The sequence below is a fragment of the Furipterus horrens genome, unplaced genomic scaffold (assembly GCF_987537825.1).
Source record: "Furipterus horrens unplaced genomic scaffold, mFurHor1.1.pri manual_scaffold_1, whole genome shotgun sequence".
NCBI lineage: Eukaryota > Metazoa > Chordata > Mammalia > Chiroptera > Furipteridae > Furipterus > Furipterus horrens.
In genome coordinates this window covers 49154256-49167424 of record NW_028327171.1, presented here as the reverse complement: position 1 = coordinate 49167424, position 13169 = coordinate 49154256, and the positions used below count along the sequence as shown (strand labels likewise).

The window sequence follows — 13169 nt, the reverse complement described above, 5'->3', positions numbered from 1 at the left end:
GTAATATATACTGATTATGTATCAATAAACTGGAAATAATGGGAAAAAAACCCACTACTTTATTCCAAACACCTGTCCCTTTAGGTTAGAAAGGCCACAGCCACCCGGCCCACACAATACCTCCACTGATATCCCAGCAGGTAAAGCTGTTTGTCACAGCAGTGGATGTCCTTTCTTGCCCTCACTACTGATGGCTGCTGGAGCTGTGTTTCATTTGCCTTTAGATTACCCTCTAGTAGTGTCAGGACCCCGTGAAGAATTATTTTATCTGACACTGGATTAAATGTACCTCCTGGTGGGCTGAAGGAGGCAACTAGTTGGTGCCTGTGTCTGTGCTAAAATGAGAATAGGCAGTAAGGAAAACACACTGAACAGGGTAAGGGTTTTAATTTTTTCCCAAACTCTTCTTGGGACCTTCAACAAGACAGTGGCCCTCTCAGGGTTGAGTTGCCTCATCTGTAAAATGGGAAGGCTAGGATGAATTCTGTTTAGCTTTATGAAATGTAATACCCATTCATCTTTGAACTAGTGGGATATAATCTATCTGGAACTTGGGATCTGCCCACTTGGATTTTTAATGATCATTGATATCCTCTCACGTGATATCCCGGGGTGATCTGGCAAGATCTAGACCTGCATTATCTGGTCCATGGGAAACATGTAACTTAGTAATATTCATTCACTTAAGAAACAGAGAGTTATGAGACATCAGCTTTCTGCAAGGCCTAGTGCTAGGCATGGGGTTATAATAAACAAAATAGGCAGGTCTCTGCATTGCAAGAGCTCATGACCTGGTGGAGGAAACTGAAAAATTAAATAGAGAAATTAAAATGTCAATGGTAGGTTTTATAGTCGGTTGATGGACAGGTCTCTAAGATTAAAAATTAAAAAGCCGGTAACTTTCTTCATAAAGAAGGCTGGTAGCATGACATCGAAACCACTGAGATAATCAGCCAGAGGAACTCCAAGGAACCAGGCTCAAATATTTAATACCAGCATTGAAATGAGCAGTGGATCTCAGGCCTAGATTGGAAATAAAAAACAACAAAAAACAAAAAATACAAATCACATAAAACAAGACTCCCCAAACAAACAAACAAACAAATAAACAAAAACAATGAAACTGAAATCATGGACAAAAACCAGATTTGCTGAAGGTTGAAGATACCAAATGCAGCCCTTGAAGCCCATTTCTGTAGGTTCCCGACACTTGCTGCATGTCATGTCTCATCATGCTGACAAAAGAATAGGGTGTGTGTAGATGTAAAAATTCAGATCATGGGTAAGAAACACTTTTGTGGGACCAAAGACAGAAGACATTTGGCTGGAGGAACAATTTTTAATCTAAGTTTTTAAAAGGAGGGATTATGGAGGATTTTGGGTTTGGAAATGAATCTTGGTCTTGTTCTTCTTAATGTGGGCAAAACAAATATACAAGAGAACAGTGATACTTTTAATAGCCATGTGAACAGTGTAACAACAGAATCATAGATATAAAATATGCCCTGAAAAATACATGTATAAACATATTTTTCTCTTCCAAATGAGGCAAGTCACAATATGTAAATTGTCTATACAAAAGGAAGTTAACAGTGCTCACTGGGACATCATCAAATGGACAGATTAAACATCCTCATAATTACTTGGCTCTTGAGGATTAATTTATTTCTTCGTGGTTTATGGTTGTAGGAAGATCTCTTAACAAAAATAAATGAATTCGAGGCTGCCTGAGAGTGTAATGTGGCTGGATTTCTAAGTGAAGACATTTTGTTTAGTCAAATCTTTCATCAGATAAACTGCCAAGGCTCCAACAGCCCTTCAAGAACACAGAAACATGTTCGAGCCAGTTTTGCCTGCAGACAGAGAGACGCTTATTTCTCTACCCAGATTCTCTTGAACCTTCTTGTAGGCAGAAGCATAAAAATAGTCAAGCTGTCTACAACGCCTGTAGGATCCAGCCCCCCACCTGTGGAAAGGAATTCAAGTTTCAACTGTGTCTTGCTGCCACAGGTTTGCTTTGGAGCCTAATTACCAACTAAGTTTGATGACAAGGTAACTGGCTCCAGGGGCTTCTTGTTCTTCCAAAACAAAACAAAAACAAATTCCTGAAGCAAGACCTGAAACATACCAGAATGAGTGATGCAATTCCAAACAGGCTAGTCTCCTCCTTATCTTCCCATCAGCAACTTCCCTGGAGAGCCTGTCTCTGTAAGTGTGGACCAGCTTTGACAATATTTACTGACAAATGACAATTATTTTAATAATCGCCATTTGCAATCATTTGCTGATTTACAGCCAACAATGCTCTCATGGCCACAACTCTGTGAGGAAAGTACACGGAGCAAGGCTTATTAACTTACTTAACTGAGTGAAAGTTTACACTGCTGCTGAGTAGTAAAACTGGGAAGTAGAGGTATAGTGTCACAGACCTGTGACATGAGTTCCTTTCCAGTCCCCCTTTTTTATGAAGGAGGAAGATTCTGGCTGGTTAGCCACTTGGGACAGTCTGGGGCCAAGAGAGCCAGGACTTGTCACACCTCCCCGGGAATCCATGGCACATTCTGGGCTGCTTCTGCAGGGTGTATGACCTGCAGGAGAGTGGGACTGAACATGCAAACTGGTTTAACACTGAAATGGGCCGCCCTGTGAAATGGTAGCTCCTGTCATTGAAGATGTGTAAGCTGAAACTTGATCATCACCAACCTGGAAACTGTAGAGGAGATTCCTTTATTGGGTGAGGTTTTTCTAAACAGTATCTGTTTAGAAGGTAGTAAAGAGTCTTGTTATGAACTTTCAGTTGCTGCCTAACAATCAGAGTGGCTTAAAACAACATATATTTATTACCTTATAATTTCAGAGGGCCCACACATGGCTTTGCTCACCCTTCTGCCCAGAGCCTTCCAGGCTGCAATCGGGGTGCTAGCTGAGATGCATTCTCATCTGGAGATAGACTGGGGAAGAAGCTCTTTCCAAACATATTCAGGTTCCTGGCAGAATTTGTTTCCTTTTAGCTGTATGACCCAGGACCCTGGTCAGCTGTTTGTTAGCTATTAGCTGCAGGCCACCCTTAGGTCTTAGAAGTAGCCCATGGTTCCTAGAGGCCTTGTTTCATCTCATACTTCCTCAAGTCTACATGAAGAGTGTCTCACTCCAGTCTGCTGAAATAAACTCTGATAGAATGTACTGTAACTATGCAAGTGATATCTCAATGCCTGTGCTATCTTCTATTGATCAGAAGCAGGGAATTATACATATAAATAAACACCAGGAGGTGCCACACTAGCATCCATCTTCAACAAGTATCTATGTAGAAAATCCAAGATTCTTCGTAATGTGCCTTCTAATGTCACAGAATAAATATTACACCTTTTCATCCATTGCAACCTCATCGTAATCCAAGAGACACATATTTAACACCATATTTATGAGACTCTCCTGCACTGGTCTGAGGCATGGCAGTCATAATGCATACCACATGCATCTCAGCAGCACTGTAATGGAGCCTGTGAGACCCAGCAAAGCCATGCATGGACCTTCTGAAACTAAAAGGTAAGAAATGTATGTTGTTTTAGGCTACTGTTTGTTAGGTAGAAAGTGAAGTGCTTAGCCCATATGACCTGCAAGAAGAATGCTTTCTGAATAATATTAGGCTTCATGAAGAATGTTAAGGGCCACATAGCTTGATACATTATCATAATACAAAGAGGTGCTGCTTTGCCACAGAGAATGAAAGAGACTGAGCATCAAGACTTGGGTTCTCATCTAGTTCTCCCATGAACTCACTGTGTGATCATGGGCAAGCCACATCCAAAATGTTATGATTCTAAAATTAAGTTGATGAAAAATCAGTAAGTGCTGATAGATCTCTCTGACCCGGATCTCCACCTAGTCTATGCAGGGAATACCATGAAGGAGGAGGCTGAGGGGCAGGCCCACAGGGCTCCCTGCTTGCCATCTAGGCTCCCTGCTTAGAAAGTGTATCCTTGTCAGATGGTACAGAGAGGGAATGTGCCTGGCTAAAGACCAAAAATATCATTTTAAATCCAGGCAGGTGGAACTGGGCTGAGGTCTGGCTGCTCATTCCTAAAAGAATCAGGAATCTTTAGCAGCTGTTGGGACAACAGATCTCCCCTGATGTTGGGCCTGAACCGCTTGAGCTCTAATCCCTAATTTTGCTTTCCAGATAGATGTCTAGATGACCTTATCCACTGTGCCCCATGACTCTTTTAGTCTTTGTCCTAGCTCTGGTTTTAAGGCTGTGGGGATGTTGCCATGTCTGTGAAGATATATTGCTCATTTCCCTCTTCTCCATCCTTGCCAACTTTGACGATCTAGATCAAAGTCCATGAAGATATGGTACTTTTTCTCCCAGCACCACCTTCTAGTAGTCCCTTGTGTTATGGAGAGCATAATAGAATGATGACAGAAAAATCTAAGCATCCACACACAGATTCTTTTCACACCCAGGCTACAAATACTTGCTTCAAATACTACTCAATTTAATTTTACATAAATCTATTGAGCTCCTATTATAAAATATAAACACTAGGGGTTTGAAATTCCACAAAACTCTCTACACACCTTTAGCATTTCCAAGTCCCAAAAGATAGTTGATTTGTGACATGTCAGTCAGTTCAACAACAATGTAGAATAACCACAGAATTTGAAAAGGTTCCTGGACTCTGCAATGAACTTGGCCCACAATGTTGAACCTCTTACTATAACAAGACAGATCAACACATCACTTAGTGTCACTGAGTTTTATAGGGTGACATAGAGACCTGTGGGGTTTGCTCACTGCAGCGAAAGAAACAACCAACTTCACTGTTCATCAAGTATGTGTGTTCCTCAGGAGGGGGGCTATTTTAAAATAATATTTAGACTCTGGGGGTTGTGCATGATCTAAAAAACCTTTCATGGATTCTATGTTCTTTTTATCTTTGCCGATGACACAGTCTTTTTAGTAGTTTATTTTTTATTGTAGTTCTCTTCCATTACCATTTCTACCTCTTCCACCCTCTTCCACCTCCACCCACACACACCCTCCCCATCACAGTCACCACACTGTTGTCTGTGTCCATGAGTTCTTTTCATTTTTTGTTAAATCTCTACACCCCCTACCAAGAATTCTATATTCTTTACCAGCAGTGGCAATGCTTAGATATGACTGATAATTCTGAAGAGCTTTTGGTTTTTTAGAGTGTGTTGAAATCACAAGAAGTGTTCATTTCTTCCCTTTGCATATATCAATCACTATATTTTTACAGAGCTTATTCATACCTCTGACATTTACACATGACAATTTATACTCTCTAAAATTTCTTAACATATCTCTTAATCCTCAAAATATTGTGAGTCAGGGAGTGTAAGAGTTACTTTTATCTTATAGAAGTGAAAACCAAGGCTTTAAGTCATTTTCCAGGGTCTGTGGTGAGTAAATAGCAAAGCTGAAGTGAGAATTCGGTCATCCAAGGGTCAAGCCTGAACATTTTCAACTCAGCATTATTGCTTCAGGTGACAGGAATTCAGGTGTTGACTCTGCCATTTTTAGCCATGTGTACTTGGAGTTTCACTTCACCTATCTGAGCTTCTGGTTCCTTATTAGAAACATGCCGTTGATAATATCAGAAGTGTAAACCTTACACAGTTGTTCTAAAGACCACGTGAGAAAATGTATAACATTGGGGCTTCTGCTAGACAGTGTTAAACATTTGCAGAAGAGCATAATTACTAAAGGTTTGGGGCATGCATATAGGATTTGGGAGGGGAATGGGAAAGTCCCACTGGACGGAATATGTTAAGATTGTGTGAAGGTGGAATGAGGCTATAGCAACTGGCTGGATCCACACTGTAAAATGATCTATGAAAAGCTTATGTGAAGGAGCAGAGGAATATGTGAGTCAGTGAAACAAGCATCATGAGTTGGGAATTCTGTCAGAGGAATGTTGACTAGAGGTATGAAGGGGAGGTAGACAGAATGAAGCTCTTGTCTAGATGTGACACAAGAATGATGAGAATTAGAGACGCGTTCTAAAAATGGGCTTCAACAAAAGAAAAGGGACATCCCATTTGTTACTGATTTAGCATGTACACAGAATCCTCTATGTATCAGGTGCTCTGAAGAATATAGAGATTAATGAGACGTGGTCCCTGTCTTCAAAAGTTCACAGTCTAGTGCGAAAAAGAGACACAGATGATAATACAGGTATTTTGAAAAAATGGAATATTACATGTTAGAGAATAATACTATATATATAGCATATACATGCACATAATATAATATATAACATTGTATAAGTAATAATACAAACTAACAAGTGTTTATAGGGAAGCAGGACTGTATTAAGCACTTTACCTGTATCAGATCAATTAATCTCCACAACCACCCAAGAAGATACCAGTTTCCCTTATGATTCTTAATACATATACAGATGAGGACACTGAGGCCCAGTGAGGTCCATTAACCTGTCCAAATCATATAACTGAGAGAGACAGATTTAGGATTCCAATTCCAGTTCAAGCTGTCTGACTGCAGTGAGACCAACATCCCTTTCTCCCCCAACATCCCCTTTTCCCTCCCAGCTTCTTTCTTTTCCAGCTCTTACTACATTTCAATATTCCATATAACTTATAAGTTCTTTTGTTTACTGTCTTCTCATTCAAATGGAAGCTCCAAAAGGGCAGGGATTTTTGTCTGTTTGCTTACTGTTGTATCCTCAACAACTAGAATGGTACCTGGGACATAGGATGTGCTCAGTAATATTTGTTGAAGATACATGAATAAATGTTAGATATCACATTATCCTAGTCTGCATCACATACCTAGGGGAAAATGGGGTCAGATGGAAACATTTAAAAAAAGAATGAGATGCACCATGAAAAGACAGACAGAAAAAATGGTAAGAGAATGGAAAAAATTATGTCGATAAAGAAAGACTGAAAAGCAGGTGGGAGGGAAGCTAATGGGAGGAATAGGGGTTGTGTGCAGGTCAGTAAGGAGCAGGATGATGAGAGATTTACAGTCCACATTCCAGCAGGCACTCAGCTCAGAACACACTCAGAGATCTGAATTCACTCACGTAATGCTCTGCTACATAGTTGGAGAAAGGAATCTTTCCCCCGCCCTAACATTTGGCTCCTGCCCTCATTTCTGGCTGAAGTGTAGGACTCCCAGTATTTTCTTCCTTTCTACTCCTCTCCAGCCAGCTAAACTCCCACTTCTGTTGTGCTGTGAATGACCTGACAGACTGAACTCAGTCATTAAGTCTTTTACCAAGTTTAAAATTGAGTAAGACTTACTTCCTTACCCAAGTTTCTGATTCAGCTGTGCAGAACTACCATAGATAATAGAAGTAGTCATGTTTGACTCTTAGGTTGTTCCCATTTTGTTTGTACTATGTATATCAGCAAAGAAATAAATGTCTGGACAACAGTATGTTTATGTCACTATTATTTTAGTTTTGTTTCAAAAAAACATTCTGGTTTGGATGCCAGATGAGTTACAAATCCTAGCTCTATTAATCTTTTACTATGTGATCTGGACCAGTCACATATAAACTTTAGTTTCCTCATTTGAAAATGAAGATGGCACGACAGGGGTGGGAGCAGCTACACTGAAAGTTCCTGCCAACTCTAATATTCTATCCTATTAAAATTTCTCAAATCTCCTATGCAATCAATCTCTCTTCAATAGGCTCTTTCTATGGAACTGGTTGCATCAGCATCTATACATGGTTTTTCTTATTATTCAATCTGTAAGTATTTTTTAAACAGATACAGTGTATGAGGAAAGAAATCTACCCTAAGCCTAAATAGGGAGGGGGCAGAATGAGATGAAACAGAACCTGGTCATCATCATGAAATTTTATATCTAGTAATAGAGATAAAGCATATTCAACTAAATAACACAGGCAAAACATGATTGAGAATATCAGAAGAGAGAAATATAGAGATGACAACAGGAGTTCAGAGGATAGACTTGCCACTTCCAGGACAACTAGGGAAATACCTTTTCAGAGGAAGAGGTATTTCAATTGAGTCTTAAAAGATAGAATATACAATGGTGGTGGTGGAGGTGGTGGTGGTGGCAGAGTTGGAGGAGGTGGTGTTGTTGGAGGTAGTGTTGGTGGTAAAGTTGGAAGTGGTAGTGTTGGTGGAGGTGGTGGTAGTGCAGGTGGTGGTTGTGGAAGTAGTGGTGATGACAGAGTTGGCGGTGGTGTCATTGTTGGAGATGGCAGTGTTGGTGGTGGTGGTGGAGGTGGAGGTGGTAGAAGAGGAGGAGGTAGTGGTGGAGGTGGTGGTAGTGATGGAGGTGGTAGTAGTGGAGGTGGTAGAGGTGGTAGAGGTGGAGGTGTTGATGATGGGAAAATCTATTGCTAATATGAAGAGACTGTGAAGGACTTAGGGGAAATGGAATTAGAAATCAGATCACGGAGAACCTAGAATAACAGGTCAGATTATGGAGAACTTAGAACATCAGTTCAAGATATCTAGATAGTACATAATAGATATCATCACATCGCACATTAAACCACATTCCTGTTTGTGTGCAGTCTTTGGCCTATTAAAATGTTTATCCTCAGACATACTGATCATGTAGGACTAATAGAGCGGAACTTTCCATATGAGACCTTGAACTAATTACTGATGAAAATTAATGGGGCAAGAATCTACACTGAGGATGGCAGGATGTCTCCAGTAAGTAAATGCAGAAGCCAGAATATTTTTTTAGCCCTCGTACCCAAACCAAACATAGATTGGATATAGTCACAAATGGCAAAAAGAAAGAAAGAAAGAAAGAAAGAAAGAAAGAAAGAAAGAAAGAAAGAAAGAAAGAAAGAAAGAAAGAAAGAAAGAGAGAAAGAAAGAAAGAAAGAACGAAAGAAAGAAAGAAAGACAGAAAGACAGAAAGAAAGAGAGAAAGAGAGAAAGAAAGAAAGAAAAAAAGAATGGAAAAACTCAGTGTATAAGAAAGTTGCTCTCAGGTGCAGTCTGTCCACTGGAGAGTCTGCAAGTGCTTGCAAGTACACTTGTTCTCACCAGTCAGACCTCTGGCAGCTTCTTTTGAACCAATATAAGTGACGCACTACAGAGTACAAGCTGTACTCCATGTAGAGTGGCACATAAGGACCCAGGGGAGGAGGTGAGGGTGAGAGCAGAGACTGAGGGGGCTGGAAAAAGAAAAGAAAGGCGAGGTATGATTATGTCGCCAGGTATCCTTGGTAACCACAAAATGTCTTGTGCATTTAGCTTGAGAGTTCAGTGGCACCGGGAGAAAGACGCACTCTACTCATTCCAACGTCAGCAGCACGGGAACAGGACATCTCTGTGCCTCAGTCAAGGTGAGAACAGAGATTTCCAAGGCCCTTAAATTTCAAGCATCTGGCAAAAAAAAAGCACAAAGAGCTGAAGTGAGTGCATGTGTGTGTGTTGAGGGTGTGATACTTGGTTTGGAGTATAAAGGTGAAGAAAATTCTGCGTGCAGAAGTTGACAGGGAGATATTGTGAAGGTCCCAGAGCACTGGGGTTAATTAGTTCTGAATGTGACACCCGATTAACTCAGTTGGGTGGATATCCTGCAAGGGAAGGGCTCGACCCAAGTGTCTTACACTCTCTAGAGACAGGACATGAAGACACCTGCTTTCATCCTCAGTTTGCTAGATGACAGGGTTCTCGGGGAGAGAGAGTAATGGACTTTTCATGTCCACCAATGAGCATATTAGTCTTTCAGTAATTATGGCTCCTTAATAGCTAACACTTAAATAGCACTCACACACACATATACTCATATATGTATGTATGTATCAATATGTGTGAGTATACATATATGTGCATGTAAACACACATTCTCGTTTAGTCCTTGTACCGATCCTGTTACAGGAACTCTTACTATCCTCATTTTAGATAAGAAAACTAAAATACAAATACAATAACTTGTCAGGATCACCTAAATCAGTGTGTGGTAGAACTGAAATTTGAATATAGCTCCAGAGTCCATGCTGGAAAAAACAGTTGAAACTGCCATCCGTAAATAAAAAACAAAACAAAACATACTTTCATATACAGGTGAGATCTAGTGTGAGTATGTACGTTTACAGACAAACATACTCAAAAAAGTCAAGCATCACTGCACCTGTAAAGAAATGAACCTTAGCTATAAAAGGAGCATAGGTGGTCACCCTCTATGACTTTATCATAATTTTGTAAAAAGTCATTTATTCATAATCAGTCTAACTTTGGTATTTGGTTTTATAGTTCCCAAAGAACTTTCAAAATCAGATATTTACACAGAATGTGCTGGGTTAGCAAACCATGAACCTAAGAGACAAATGTTTTCTGCTTATTATGCAGCTGCTCCTGGTCACTTAAGATGACTTTCCACCAATCTATTATAGCAACATGATCCTCAGATGTCCCCTCACTCCTCATTCCCAGCACCACTATCCCACTTCACTTCAGGCTTCTAAAGTTCAGGACAGCATCATCACCTTGGCCTGTGATGGCTAAATTTGTAAAGGAGACTGGCAGGTTTCATTTTGGAACTCATGAGAAGCCAGAGAGATGTACCAAAGATGACACTGGACACATGGTACTTAAACATGATTCTGGTGGAATCTGGAATAAGTATGCCCACTGATTCCATTTCTGCGGTGATGCAGCTGACATGCCATTCAACACAAAGAAACCACTCCCTTGTGGAGGCCAGGTCCATGATCTTGCTTGGGGTTCAAGGAGAGACAGAGTGCGCTGAGGATGCTATACTTCCCAGCAGCTCACAGAGCAACTTAAAGAGGTACCATTTAAACTCAAACAGCAACTCCCATAACTCTGGGAAGGGACTGTCATTCTACGTCAGTAGTCTCCTACAGACACTCTACAGTGATGAAATAGTCCTTCTGTGCTGTTCAATATGGTAGTCACTAGTTACATGTGACTACTGAGTAGTTGAAATGTGGCTAGTGGGCCTGAGAAGTTGAATTTTTAATTTAAAACATTAAATTTTAAATTTTATTTAAATTAATTTAAATAAACCACGTGGCTACCATATTACACAGTGCAGCTCTGAATTACCTAGACCAGCATATTTATTTGACTCCTACCATGAATCATCTCTTATCCCCAAATGAAAGCACTTTTCAGAGGATAACACTGAGGATACAGAGTATACATTAGTTTTTCAAAATCAGCCAGTCATTCCACAGCAGAGCCAGGATTACAATATAAACCTCCCGATTACTCTGATTGTTCTCCCACTCAAACACATATTTCCGAGATGACATTGTGATACTCATAAATGGATTATTGTGAGTCAAATCACAACGGTTAACCTCCTATTTTCTCCCTAAGATTAATGACTTTGGTAGTGGAGTGTACTTAAGATCTACTGGTTTCAGGAATTAGCAACAGCAGCAACAACAAAAAGTCTGCCACGGATATTGCGTAGATACATACAGGGTGGAATATAAGAGTTATGACTAACAATTAACAAAATGGGCAACTTCAAGACATAATTTGAGGATCCTACATTAAAAATGATTATTAATAACATAATCTTTTTGGAATAATAAAAAAACGCATTAGAATCTTTGCCAACTGACTGCTATAACTTGACATATCACCTCTGTTATTCACTGGCTTTATTTAACTTCACTGGTCTTCTGTCTTTCTGTACTAAAGCAGTTATAGGTTGCCATCAAATCCAAAAGTATTTTGGAGTCATGGGAATGCAAAAAAGCCTCATCAAAACAAACTATTTTAATTTGTTTTACTTGTTCTTTTTTTATTAACATTTACAACATAGAAATTGTGTTTGTTTTTTCCTCCCCCCCGCCCAAATCTGTACCCAATAAAAATGTTTCCAAACTGAGATGCCAAGTTTCCATTCAAATCCCATTTTATTTTATATCCCTGGGTGAACTCTCCTTAAAAAAAACCCCCCAAAACAGATTTGCACTGCAGCTTGGGGGCTTACTGTTGAAACTGAGATGAAACACCCTGTGGCTGAGGAGCTTTCCAAGCCTGGGGGGCATTGGGAGGGGCTCTTCAAGGGAAAAAGGACCAGCCTCGGCAAGGCCAGAGATGTTCTCTCTCTGGCTGCTAGAGAAAGTTGCTGCGGCCTGAAGACATTTATTCTCACCCATCTCTTCTAGAAAGACTTAACAATTTCACACCTCTTTGCCACATTATCTTGATTATTATCCTGGCTTGCAGATGGGCTGAGATTTTAAACAGGAGTCTGGGAAGGAAGTAATTAAATCATAACATGTCCAAGTAAGACCTTTACAGAAACAGACAGGTCATCGAACCTGTGCCCAGGCCTTTGTGCAGGACTGTTCCCCTCCTAAGAAAGTTATCCCAGGTTAAGGTTTACAGTTTTCAGCATATATATATATGGAAGGGGGATTTACTTTGGAGGGATTTCACATTGACATAAGAAAGAATTTCCTGTACATATGGTTCCCAATTTTAGACACAATACATTCCTGGAAATTTTATCATAGAGTATATCACCAGAATGAAAGCTGTGATTATGCCTGCTTCTTTCATTCAACAAACATCTACTGAATGCCCACTATGTCCCAGGCATAATGACAAACTCTGCCCCATTCACATGACTTAAAAAATGATTAATGGATCAGAATGGGTAAGAACAAAAATAAGTGTTAGAACTGGGCATCAGAACTTTAAAGTACTCAAGTAATTCTAAAGTATGTTTATTTCAACCATATTATTTATGTTAAATATATGCATTCAAATAAGAATTTTACTTTTACTACAATTAAGTCAAATTCATTGGAATTGTTGCAACTTGAATCTGAAAAAGGGGAAGAAATAACAAGAATAAAGACTACAGACAGGAATTAAAGAGAGAACTGTACCAGAAACCTAAAAAAAACATAATAGTTACTATAGCACAGCCCTAAATTTAGCTTTGAGTTTTCTGGCAGTCAGGATAAAGAAGAACACTTTAGATGAAATAAAAATAATTAATTTTTGTTAAATTCTATGAGGAAATTATCTTGTACATGTAAAAAATGACATTGACATAGTGAAAAACATCTTCAACAACAGTTTCACACAGAAAAAAAGTACAGAGAAACCTTTTCTTATAGAAGTTTCTTATACTGGCTTCTTATAATGACCAGAGGTTAAAAAATAAATAAAAGAAG

The 13169-nt window shown here is 39.6% G+C and overlaps 1 protein-coding gene and 1 long non-coding RNA gene across 5 annotated transcripts in view; one reads left to right on the top strand and one right to left on the bottom strand.

The window, feature by feature from the left end:
* LPP (LIM domain containing preferred translocation partner in lipoma) overlaps window positions 1-13169 on the bottom strand; it is a 646088-nt gene that overhangs the window by 51141 nt on the left and 581778 nt on the right. The window lies entirely within an intron of this gene.
* LOC150021066 (uncharacterized) overlaps window positions 1-13169 on the top strand; it is a 128436-nt gene that overhangs the window by 105730 nt on the left and 9537 nt on the right. Inside the window, exon 3 of the long non-coding RNA XR_016510624.1 lies at window positions 9250-9341. This is a non-coding gene — a long non-coding RNA (uncharacterized LOC150021066). The remainder of the gene's footprint in view (window positions 1-9249; window positions 9342-13169) is intronic.